This window comes from Bos grunniens, chromosome 20, assembly GCF_055505025.1.
Source record: "Bos grunniens cultivar Pamir isolate PY7600 chromosome 20, Bosgru_T2T1.0, whole genome shotgun sequence".
NCBI lineage: Eukaryota > Metazoa > Chordata > Mammalia > Artiodactyla > Bovidae > Bos > Bos grunniens.
The window spans coordinates 72,135,869-72,148,951 of NC_141184.1; the positions used below are offsets into that span (position 1 = coordinate 72,135,869).

Consider the following 13,083-nt stretch of genomic DNA (forward strand, 5'->3'; position numbering starts at 1 on the left):
AGTAATGGACTCAACGTTGGAAGGTCTCCACCTTTGCTATGGAAGTCAAACGATCGTTCTTTGAAATGAAAATGGAGCATAATGAACGTTCTCATGCTTCTAGAGCCTTTGAAAAGCCCTAACTTGTAGAAATCTGCTGTACGAGTTCCTTGAAAGCAAGAACCTCTATGTATGGATATGTCTTCATGCCTTAGATTGTGCCTCGAATATAGTGTACACATCAACCCAGGAAAGGAAAGAATTGAATCGCCAAACATACAAAGAGATCAAAAGTGCCGAGCCAAGTGACCCCTTGAGGCTTCCAAGAGCTTTTCTGTCTTTCACACACTAAGTAAATACTGAGCACCTACGATGAGCTAGGAGGCATATAATAAGTTTCAGGGAATAGAAGGCGGAGAGAAGAAGACACAGAGTTCCTGCTTTCACTGAGACGACTCTAATGATACATCACAGGCAGATCCTTTGAGAACCTATAGAGGGGCCTCTTCCCTCACCACAAAACCTGGGTGTCAGGGAAGGCTTTCCAGAGGCACCATTTCGTTGAGGTCCATAGGTTGAACCTAGGTAAACCAGGGTTGAGATGCAGGAAGAATTTCAGGCCGGGAAAATAGCATCTTGGAAGGCTATGTGACCAGGGAAACTTAGGACATTCAAGAAACGAAAAATGCCCTATGGGATGGAAGCCAAAGAGTGCAGAGGGCATTCCAGGCAAAAGACTTCAGAGAAGAACGTGAGGAGCAAGCCTGAAGGGAAGTGGTCGGATCTTCAATATGCTGGGAAAATACGAGAGCCGTTGGAGCAGGGAGGTGACAGCATTGCATCTGCATTTCCAAAAGGTCATCTTGCTCCACATCACTAATGATTGGAGAGGCTCAACTCCAAACTCCAAGGAGGGACCACTTCACATGAGTCCGATTGGGCCTCACTGCAATGTCTGTCAATAACCAGTGCTGGAGAAGATGTGGAGCAAAGGGAACTCTCCTCCACGGTGAGTAGGAATGGGCGTGGGTAGAGCCGGTATGGAAAAGAATATGGAGGTTCCCGAAGGAACTAAAAGTGGAAGTAGCGTATGGTTCAGCAGTCCGACTCCCAGGCATGGACACACCCACGGTATAAGTGAACAAGATAGATGCCCCGTTTGGGCACATCTATCTGTGCGTGCGTGCGCACATGCGCATGCGCGATGGCCTGCGAGGCAGGGGGTGGGGCGGGGGCTGGGGCTCTGGCGGGAGTCCGTGCAAGCCCCGGGATTGCCTGAGGCAAGCCAAAGGAGCCCCAGATGGAGACGGGACTGCCGGTCGTCCGGTGTCCTGGAAGCCGAATGCGAATGCGGAGGGGCTCGCGGGCCGCGCGGAGGCAACCCAGGTCTGCAGCGGGAGTCGGGGCCCCGGCCAGCCGCTCCCCGCGGCCCGGGAGGGGCTGGGGCTGCGGGGGGGGATCCAAGAATCGGGATGCGCGGCGGGGGCTAAAGGACCTCTTCTGGTAGGCAAAAAGCCTCGAGCACCCGGGATTCCCAGGTGGTCTCCCATCCAAGATCCTAACCGGGCCCGACCCTGCTTAGCTTCCGAGATCAGACGAGATCGGGCGCCTTCAGGCTGATAGGGCCGGAGCCGGAGGCCATTGGCGCCGTGGGCTCTAAGAGCCTTGCGCTTCGCCTCCCTTTCGCTCTGCCCTGCAGGTCGGGCCAACGGGCCGCACCTCTCGTCGCGGGGCGTGCTGTACTTGAGCCGCACGACCCGCGACCGGACTCCAGCCTGCTGACGCCGGCCCGCCCCCCGGAACACCGCCAACACCAGAGCAGCAAGCGCCTGGCCGGGCCCGGGGGCCCGAGGGACTTCCAGGACCCCCCATTGACCGGGAGGGCGTGCGTGCATGCGTGCGCGCGGGGCCTGGGGGCTGGGCTGAGGGGTGCGGAGGTCTCCGCGCCCTCCCACCCGCGGCAACTCCAGACCCGGCCGCGCTGGCTGAGCGGGGCCTCCCCCGGATCCCATTCGCTGCTCAGGCCCGCGCGGCCCCAGATGTGTCGGTCTTCGGCGCCCGCCGCCTCCCAACCCCAGCGGCCCAGGGGCCTCTGAACCTCCTGCGGGCCTAGGCGCAGCGAAACTTGAGCGCCCAACTTGCCCGGCACCTGTCCGGTGCCCAAACCCAGCAGAAGCCAGGGAGGCGCGGTCGACCGGAGCGCCTCAGCCCCTCCCCTTCGCACTACCGAGGCCCCCCCTTTGCCCCCACGCCAAGCCTTCGACCTTCCTGAGAGAGCAGACGAGCCACAGGCAGGCACACAGACAGACACACAGACACTCGCACGCACCCACGCCAAGGGAGACAGCTGGCCTGCGCAAGCTCCTCAGCCAGAGCCAGAGCGCCTGGGAGAGGCGGGGGCCAGATGAACGGGCCGGCGGCTGGCTGTCAGGAGATACAGAGGCAGAAATACATGAAGATTCCGAGACAGACTCCAAGACGGCAAGAGGAGATACACACACACACACACACACACACACACACACTTGAGTGTGGTCTTTGGAAATACTTGTGTTCGTAGTTGCTGGGTTGAGCCCAACTTTAATACAACCCATGGACTGCGGCCCATCAGGCTCCTCTGTCCGTGGCATTTCCCAGGCGAGGATACTGGGAGTGGGTTGCCATTTCCTTCTCCGGCGGGATCTTCCCGACCCAGGGATCAAACCCCAGTCTCCTGCGCGCGGATGCCTTGCCATCTGAACCAGGACATTGCTAATTCCCTAGGCAAAATACAAAGAATAGAGCTCGTGTTCTACTAAATGGAAAGATGATTTCAAAAACAGAAGCTGTCCTTTGTTGGTATCTTTGAATCTTTATGTAGTTTTCGTTGATTTTTACTGTTAAGGCTAACTGAACAAGGCAAGAGAGAAACCCCAGAATTGAAAAGCAATGGACGTTTTTGAAAGAAACATGTGCAGGTGAAGCTCTCTTCCTTTTTGAGAGATGGTTAAATGCAAAATCTTGATTCAACACATATGACTTTTGTGCACTTTCTTTCAAATCTCCATGACAAAACCCTAAGGCGTCCAGGAAGAAAGGAGTAGAGGGGCAGACAAAAAGAGCAACCTTTCCCCTTGGTGCCATGGCAACCAGCTGCTTAGTTCCTTCATCTCAAGGACTATCATCTGGGCTTCTCTGGTTTGTCTGATTCTTGTTTCGGGGACCGTTTCTCGTCACAAGGCTGTCAACAGTGGGGGTGGGGGTGTGTGTGTGGGGGGGGGAGCCCTTCTTTCCATTCCACATGAGACCCAGTGGACAATCCAGGCCCTGCCCACTGCATTGAGTGTGCAGCAACAATATCAACGGTAATGCCGGTGAACAACACGTATTCCTGGAATCCACTCCGTTGGCTACTGACTGTGTGTGGTGGTGGTCTGGAACCTAGACCTGGAAGCTTTCTGGATGATTGCAAATGACACCAAAGTCTGAGGACGATGGAAGATCTTCACATTTCTGCAAGAGCCACACACCTCCAGAAGGAACCACAAGACTTGCCTGAAATGGTCAAGGTATAAGTCTTGGACTCAACGTTGGAAGGTCTCCACCTTTGCTATGGAAGTCAAACGATCTTTCTTTGAAATGAAAATGGAGCATACTGAACGTTCACATGCTTCTAGAGCATTTGAAAAGCCCTAACTTGTAGAAATCTGCTGTACGAGTTCCTTGAAAGCAAGAACCTCTATGTATGGATATGTCTTCATGCCTTAGATTGTGCCTCGAATATAGTGTACACATCAACCCAGGAAAGGAAAGAATTGACTCGCCAAATATACAAAGAGATCAAAAGTGCCGAGCCAAGTGACCCCTTGAGGCTTCCAAGAGCTTTTCTGTCTTTCACACACTAAGTAAATACTGAGCACCTACGATGAGCTAGGAGGCATGTAATAAGTTTCAGGGAATAGAAGGCGGAGAGAAGAAGACACAGAGTTCCTGCTTTCACTGAGACGACTCTAATGATACATCACAGGCAGATCCTTTGAGAACCTATAGAGGGGCCTCTTCCCTCACCACAAAACCTGGGTGTCAGGGAAGGCTTTCCAGAGGCACCATTTCGTTGAGGTCCATAGGTTGAACCTAGGTAAACCAGGGTTGAGTTGCAGGAAGAATTTCAGGCCGGGAAAATAGCATCTTGGAAGGCTATGTGACCAGGGAAACTTAGGACATTCAAGAAACGAAAAATGCCCTATGGGATGGAAGCCAAAGAGTGCAGAGGGCATTCCAGGCAAAAGACTTCAGAGAAGAACGTGAGGAGCAAGCCTGAAGGGAAGTGGTCGTATCTTCAATATGCTGGGAAAATACGAGAGCCGTTGGAGCAGGGAGGTGACAGCATTGCATCTGCATTTCCAAAAGGTCATCTTGCTCCACATCACTAATGATTGGAGAGGCTCAACTCCAAACTCCAAGGAGGGACCACTTCACAAGAGTCCGATTGGGCCTCACTGCAATGTCTGTCAATAACCAGTGCTGGAGAAGATGTGGAGCAAAGGGAACTCTCCTCCACGGGGAGTAGGAATGGGCGTGGGTAGAGCCGGTATGGAAAAGAATATGGAGGTTCCCGAAGGAACTAAAAGTGGAAGTAGCGTATGGTTCAGCAGTCCGACTCCCAGGCATGGACACACCCACGGTATAAGTGAACAAGATAGATGCCCCGTTTGGGCACATCTATCTGTGCGTGCGTGCGCACATGCGCATGCGCGATGGCCTGCGAGGCAGGGGGTGGGGCGGGGGCTGGGGCTCTGGCGGGAGTACGTGCAAGCCCCGGGATTGCCTGAGGCAAGCCAAAGGAGCCCCAGATGGAGACGGGACTGCCGGTCGTCGGGTGTCCTGGAAGCCGAATGCGAATGCGGAGGGGCTCGCGGGCCGCGCGGAGGCAACCCAGGTCTGCAGCGGGAGTCGGGGCCCCGGCCAGCCGCTCCCCGCGGCCCGGGAGGGGCTGGGGCTGCGGGGGGGGATCCAAGAATCGGGACGCGCGGCGGGGGCTAAAGGACCTCTTCTGGTAGGCAAAAAGCCTCGAGCACCCGGGATTCCCAGGTGGTCTCCCATCCAAGATCCTAACCAGGCCCGACCCTGCTTAGCTTCCGAGATCAGACCAGATCGGGCGCCTTCAGGCTGATAGGGCCGGAGCCGGAGGCGGTTGGCGCCGTTCGCTCTAAGAGCCTTGCGCTTCGCCTCCCTTTCGCTCTTCCCTGCAGGTCGGGCCAACGGGCCGCACCTCTCGTCGGGGGGCGTGCTGTACTTGAGCCGCAAGACCCGCGACCGGACTCCAGCCTGCTGACGCCAGCCCGCCCCCCGAACACCGCCAACACCAGAGCAGCAAGCGCCTGGCCGGGCCCGGGGGCCCGAGGGGCTTCCAGGACCCCCCATTGACCGGGAGGGCGTGCGTGCATGCGTGCGCGCGGGGCCTGGGGGCTGCCTGAGGGGTGCGGAGGTCTCGGCGCCCTCCCACCCCCGGCCACTCCAGACCTGGCCGCGCTGGCTGAGCGGGGCCTCCCCCGGATCCCATTCACTGCTCAGGCCCGCGCGGCCCCGGAGGTGTCGGTCTTCGGCGCCCGCCGCCTCCCAACCCCCGCGGCCCAGGGGCCTCTGAACCTCCTGCGGGCCTAGGCGCAGCGAAACTTGAGAGCCCAACTTGCCCAGCACCTGTCCGGTGCCCAAACCCACCAGAAGCCAGGAAGGCGCGGTCGAGCGGAGCGCCTCAGCCCCTCCCCTTCGCACTACCGAGGCCCCCCCTTTGCCCCCACGCCAAGCCTTCGACCTTCCTGAGAGAGCAGACGAGCCACAGGCAGGCACACAGACAGACACACAGACACTCGCACGCACCCACGCCAAGGGAGACAGCTGGCCTGCGCAAGCTCCTCAGCCAGAGCCAGAGCGCCTGGGAGAGGCGGGGGCCAGACGAACGGGCCGGCGGCTGGCTGTCAGGAGATACAGAGGCAGAAATACATGAAGATTCCGAGACAGACTCCAAGACGGCAAGAGGAGATACAGACACACACACACACACACACACACACACACACACACTTGAGTGTGGTCTTTGGAAATACTTGTGTTCGTAGTTGCTGGGTTGAGCCCAACTTTAATACAACCCATGGACTGCGGCCCATCAGGCTCCTCTGTCCGTGGCATTTCCCAGGCGAGGATACTGGGAGTGGGTTGCCATTTCATTCTCCGGCGGGATCTTCCCGACCCAGGGATCAAACCCCAGTCTCCTGCGCGCGGATGCCTTCCCATCTGAACCAGGACATTGCTAATTCCCTAGGCAAAATACAAAGAATAGAGCTCGTGTTCTACTAAATGGAAAGATGATTTCAAAAACAGAAGCTGTCCTTTGTTGGTATCTTTGAATCTTTATGTAGTTTTCGTTGATTTTTACTGTTAAGGCTAACTGAACAAGGCAAGAGAGAAACCCCAGAATTGAAAAGCAATTGACGGTTTTGAAAGAAACATGTGCAGGTGAAGCTCTCTTCCTTTTTGAGAGATGGTTAAATGCAAAATCTTGATTCAACACATATGACTTTTGTGCACTTTCTTTCAAATCTCCATGACAAAACCCTAAGGCGTCCAGGAAGAAAGGAGTAGAGGGGCAGACAAAAAGAGCAACCTTTCCCCTTGGTGCCATCGCAACCAGCTGCTTAGTTCCTTCATCTCAAGGACTATCATCTGGGCTTCTCTGGTTTGTCTGATTCTTGTTTCGGGGACCGTTTCTCGTCACAAGGCTGTCAACAGTGGGGGTGGGGGTGTGTGGGGGGGGGGGAGCCCTTCTTTCCATTCCACATGAGACCCAGTGGACAATCCAGGCCCTGCCCACTGCATTGAGTGTGCAGCAACAATATCAACGGTAATGCCGGTGAACAACGCGTATTCCTGGAATCCACTCCGTTGGCTACTGACTGTGTGTGGTGGTGGTCTGGAACCTAGACCTGGAAGCTTTCTGGATGATTGCAAATGACACCAAAGTCTGAGGACGATGGAAGATCTTCACATTTCTGCAAGAGCCACACACCTCCAGAAGGACCACAAGACTTGCCTGAAACGGTCAAGGTATAAGTCTTGGACTCAACGTTGGAAGGTCTCCACCTTTGCTATGGAAGTCAAACGATCTTTCTTTGAAATGAAAATGGAGCATACTGAACGTTCACATGCTTCTAGAGCATTTGAAAAGCCCTAACTTGTAGAAATCTGCTGTACGAGTTCCTTGAAAGCAAGAACCTCTATGTATGGATATGTCTTCATGCCTTAGATTGTGCCTCGAATATAGTGTACACATCAACCCAGGAAAGGAAAGAATTGACTCGCCAAATATACAAAGAGATCAAAAGTGCCGAGCCAAGTGACCCCTTGAGGCTTCCAAGAGCTTTTCTGTCTTTCACACACTAAGTAAATACTGAGCACCTACGATGAGCTAGGAGGCATGTAATAAGTTTCAGGGAATAGAAGGTGGAGAGAAGAAGACACAGAGTTCCTGCTTTCACTGAGACGACTCTAATGATACATCACAGGCAGATCCTTTGAGAACCTATAGAGGGGCCTCTTCCCTCACCACAAAACCTGGGTGTCAGGGAAGGCTTTCCAGAGGCACCATTTCGTTGAGGTCCATAGGTTGAACCTAGGTAAACCAGGGTTGAGTTGCAGGAAGAATTTCAGGCCGGGAAAATAGCATCTTGGAAGGCTATGTGACCAGGGAAACTTAGGACATTCAAGAAACGAAAAATGCCCTATGGGATGGAAGCCAAAGAGTGCAGAGGGCATTCCAGGCAAAAGACATCAGAGAAGAACGTGAGGAGCAAGCCTGAAGGGAAGTGGTCGTATCTTCAATATGCTGGGAAAATACGAGAGCCGTTGGAGCAGGGAGGTGACAGCATTGCATCTGCATTTCCAAAAGGTCATCTTGCTCCACATCACTAATGATTGGAGAGGCTCAACTCCAAACTCCAAGGAGGGACCACTTCACATGAGTCCGATTGGGCCTCACTGCAATGTCTGTCAATAACCAGTGCTGGAGAAGATGTGGAGCAAAGGGAACTCTCCTCCACGGGGAGTAGGAATGGGCGTGGGTAGAGCCGGTATGGAAAAGAATATGGAGGTTCCCGAAGGAACTAAAAGTGGAAGTAGCATATGGTTCAGCAGTCCGACTCCCAGGCATGGACACACCCACGGTATAAGTGAACAAGATAGATGCCCCGTTTGGGCACATCTATCTGTGCGTGCGTGCGCACATGCGCATGCGCGATGGCCTGCGAGGCAGGGGGTGGGGCGGGGCTGGGGCTCTGGCGGGAGTCCGTGCAAGCCCCGGGATTGCCTGAGGCAAGCCAAAGGAGCCCCAGATGGAGACGGGACTGCCGGTCGTCGGGTGTCCTGGAAGCCGAATGCGAATGCGGAGGGGCTCGCGGGCCGCGCGGAGGCAACCCAGGTCTGCAGCGGGAGTCGGGGCCCCGGCCAGCCGCTCCCCGCGGCCCGGGAGGGGCTGGGGCTGCGGGGGGGGATCCAAGAATAGGGACGCGCGGCGGGGGCTAAAGGACCTCTTCTGGTAGGCAAAAAGCCTCGAGCACCCGGGATTCCCAGGTAGTCTCCCATCCAAGATCCTAACCAGGCCCGACCCTGCTTAGCTTCCGAGATCAGACGAGATCGGGCGCCTTCAGGCTGATAGGGCCGGAGCCGGAGGCCATTGGCGCCGTGGGCTCTAAGAGCCTTGCGCTTCGCCTCCCTTTCGCTCTGCCCTGCAGGTCGGGCCAACGGGCCGCACCTCTCGTCGCGGGGCGTGCTGTACTTGAGCCGCAAGACCCGCGACCGGACTCCAGCCTGCTGATGCCAGCCCGCCCCCCGAACACCGCCAACACCAGAGCAGCAAGCGCCTGGCCGGGCCCGGGGGCCCGAGGGGCTTCCAGGACCCCCCATTGACCGGGAGGGCGTGCGTGCATGCGTGCGCGCGGGGCCTGGGAGCTGGGCTGAGGGGTGTGGAGGTCTCGGCGCCCTCCCACCCCCGGCCAATCCAGACCTGGCCGCGCTGGCTGAGCGGGGCCTCCCCCGGATCCCATTCGCTGCTCAGGCCCGCGCGGCCCCGGAGGTGTCGGTCTTCGGTGCCCGCCGCCTCCCAACCCCCGCGGCCCAAGGGCCTCTGAACCTCCTGCGGGCCTAGGCGCAGCGAAACTTGAGAGCCCAACTTGCCCGGCACCTGTCCGGTGCCCAAACCCACCAGAAGCCAGGAAGGCGCGGTCGAGCGGAGCGCCTCAGCCCCTCCCCTTCGCACTACCGAGGCCCCCCCTTTGCCCCCACGCCAAGCCTTCGACCTTCCTGAGAGAGCAGACGAGCCACAGGCAGGCACACAGACAGACACACAGACACTCGCACGCACCCACGCCAAGGGAGACAGCTGGCCTGTGCAAGCTCCTCAGCCAGAGCCAGAGCGCCTGGGAGAGGCGGGGGCCAGACGAACGGGCCGGCGGCTGGCTGTCAGGAGATATAGAGGCAGAAATACATGAAGATTCCGAGACAGACTCCAAGACGGCAAGAGGAGATACACACACACACACACACACACACACACACAGACACACACTTGAGTGTGGTCTTTGGAAATACTTGTGTTCGTAGTTGCTGGGTTGAGCCCAACTTTAATACAACCCATGGACTGCGGCCCATCAGGCTCCTCTGTCCGTGGCATTTCCCAGGCGAGGATACTGGGAGTGGGTTGCCATTTCCTTCTCCGGCGGGATCTTCCCGACCCAGGGATCAAACCCCAGTCTCCTGCGCGCGGATGCCTTGCCATCTGAACCAGGACATTGCTAATTCCCTAGGCAAAATACAAAGAATAGAGCTCGTGTTCTACTAAATGGAAAGATGATTTCAAAAACAGAAGCTGTCCTTTGTTGGTATCTTTGAATCTTTATGTAGTTTTCGTTGATTTTTACTGTTAAGGCTAACTGAACAAGGCAAGAGAGAAACCCCAGAATTGAAAAGCAATTGACGGTTTTGAAAGAAACATGTGCAGGTGAAGCTCTCTTCCTTTTTGAGAGATGGTTAAATGCAAAATCTTGATTCAACACATATGACTTTTGTGCACTTTCTTTCAAATCTCCATGACAAAACCCTAAGGCGTCCAGGAAGAAAGGAGTAGAGCAGACAAAAAGAGCAACCTTTCCCCTTGGTGCCATCGCAACCAGCTGCTTAGTTCCTTCATCTCAAGGACTATCATCTGGGCTTCTCTGGTTTGTCTGATTCTTGTTTCGGGGACCGTTTCTCGTCACAAGGCTGTCAACAGTGGGGGTGGGGGTGTGTGTGGGGGGGGAGCCCTTCTTTCCATTCCACATGAGACCCAGTGGACAATCCAGGCCCTGCCCACTGCATTGAGTGTGCAGCAACAATATCAACGGTAATGCCGGTGAACAACGCGTATTCCTGGAATCCACTCCGTTGGCTACTGACTGTGTGTGGTGGTGGTCTGGAACCTAGACCTGGAAGCTTTCTGGATGATTGCAAATGACACCAAAGTCTGAGGACGATGGAAGATCTTCACATTTCTGCAAGAGCCACACACGTCCAGAAGGAACCACAAGACTTGCCTGAAATGGTCAAGGTATAAGTAATGGACTCAACGTTGGAAGGTCTCCACCTTTGCTATGGAAGTCAAACGATCGTTCTTTGAAATGAAAATGGAGCATAATGAACGTTCTCATGCTTCTAGAGCCTTTGAAAAGCCCTAACTTGTAGAAATCTGCTGTACGAGTTCCTTGAAAGCAAGAACCTCTATGTATGGATATGTCTTCATGCCTTAGATTGTGCCTCGAATATAGTGTACACATCAACCCAGGAAAGGAAAGAATTGAATCGCCAAACATACAAAGAGATCAAAAGTGCCGAGCCAAGTGACCCCTTGAGGCTTCCAAGAGCTTTTCTGTCTTTCACACACTAAGTAAATACTGAGCACCTACGATGAGCTAGGAGGCATATAATAAGTTTCAGGGAATAGAAGGCGGAGAGAAGAAGACACAGAGTTCCTGCTTTCACTGAGACGACTCTAATGATACATCACAGGCAGATCCTTTGAGAACCTATAGAGGGGCCTCTTCCCTCACCACAAAACCTGGGTGTCAGGGAAGGCTTTCCAGAGGCACCATTTCGTTGAGGTCCATAGGTTGAACCTAGGTAAACCAGGGTTGAGATGCAGGAAGAATTTCAGGCCGGGAAAATAGCATCTTGGAAGGCTATGTGACCAGGGAAACTTAGGACATTCAAGAAACGAAAAATGCCCTATGGGATGGAAGCCAAAGAGTGCAGAGGGCATTCCAGGCAAAAGACATCAGAGAAGAACGTGAGGAGCAAGCCTGAAGGGAAGTGGTCGTATCTTCAATATGCTGGGAAAATACGAGAGCCGTTGGAGCAGGGAGGTGACAGCATTGCATCTGCATTTCCAAAAGGTCATCTTGCTCCACATCACTAATGATTGGAGAGGCTCAACTCCAAACTCCAAGGAGGGACCACTTCACATGAGTCCGATTGGGCCTCACTGCAATGTCTGTCAATAACCAGTGCTGGAGAAGATGTGGAGCAAAGGGAACTCTCCTCCACGGGGAGTAGGAATGGGCGTGGGTAGAGCCGGTATGGAAAAGAATATGGAGGTTCCCGAAGGAACTAAAAGTGGAAGTAGCGTATGGTTCAGCAGTCCGACTCCCAGGCATGGACACACCCACGGTATAAGTGAACAAGATAGATGCCCCGTTTGGGCACATCTATCTGTGCGTGCGTGCGCACATGCGCATGCGCGATGGCCTGCGAGGCAGGGGGTGGGGCGGGGCTGGGGCTCTGGCGGGAGTCCGTGCAAGCCCCGGGATTGCCTGAGGCAAGCCAAAGGAGCCCCAGATGGAGACGGGACTGCCGGTCGTCGGGTGTCCTGGAAGCCGAATGCGAATGCGGAGGGGCTCGCGGGCCGCGCGGAGGCAACCCAGGTCTGCAGCGGGAGTCGGGGCCCCGGCCAGCCGCTCCCCGCGGCCCGGGAGGGGCTGGGGCTGCGGGGGGGGATCCAAGAATCGGGATGCGCGGCGGGGGCTAAAGGACCTCTTCTGGTAGGCAAAAAGCCTCGAGCACCCGGGATTCCCAGGTGGTCTCCCATCCAAGATCCTAACCGGGCCCGACCCTGCTTAGCTTCCGAGATCAGACGAGATCGGGCGCCTTCAGGCTGATACGGCCTGAGACAGTGGCGCTTGGCTCGGGGCGCCCTAAGAGCCTTGCGCTTCGCCTCCCTTTCGCTCTGCCCTGCAGGTCGGGCCAACGGGCCGCACCTCTCGTCGCGGGGCGTGCTGTACTTGAGCCGCACGACCCGCGACCGGACTCCAGCCTGCTGACGCCGGCCCGCCCCCCGGAACACCGCCAACACCAGAGCAGCAAGCGCCTGGCCGGGCCCGGGGGCCCGAGGGGCTTCCAGGACCCCCCATTGACCGGGAGGGCGTGCGTGCATGCGTGCGCGCGGGGCCTGGGGGCTGGGCTGAGGGGTGCGGAGGTCTCGGCGCCCTCCCACCCGCGGCAACTCCAGACCCGGCCGCGCTGGCTGAGCGGGGCCTCCCCCGGATCCCATTCGCTGCTCAGGCCCGCGCGGCCCCAGATGTGTCGGTCTTCGGCGCCCGCCGCCTCCCAACCCCAGCGGCCCAGGGGCCTCTGAACCTCCTGCGGGCCTAGGCGCAGCGAAACTTGAGCGCCCAACTTGCCCGGCACCTGTCCGGTGCCCAAACCCAGCAGAAGCCAGGGAGGCGCGGTCGACCGGAGCGCCTCAGCCCCTCCCCTTCGCACTACCGAGGCCCCCCCTTTGCCCCCACGCCAAGCCTTCGACCTTCCTGAGAGAGCAGACGAGCCACAGGCAGGCACACAGACAGACACACAGACACTCGCATGCACCCACGCCAAGGGAGACAGCTGGCCTGCGCAAGCTCCTCAGCCAGAGCCAGAGCGCCTGGGAGAGGCGGGGGCAAGACGAACGGGCCGGCGGCTGGCTGTCAGGAGATACAGAGGCAGAAATACATGAAGATTCCGAGACAGACTCCAAGACGGCAAGAGGAGATACAGACACACACA

At 56.5% G+C, this 13,083-nt stretch overlaps 2 pseudogenes; both read right to left on the bottom strand.

The window, feature by feature from the left end:
* Positions 1 to 1,492: 1,492 nt before the first annotated feature.
* LOC147350674 (5S ribosomal RNA) lies at positions 1,493 to 1,612 on the bottom strand (annotated as a pseudogene).
* A 10,478-nt stretch (positions 1,613 to 12,090) lies between these two features.
* LOC147350675 (5S ribosomal RNA) lies at positions 12,091 to 12,210 on the bottom strand (annotated as a pseudogene).
* Positions 12,211 to 13,083: the final 873 nt, after the last annotated feature.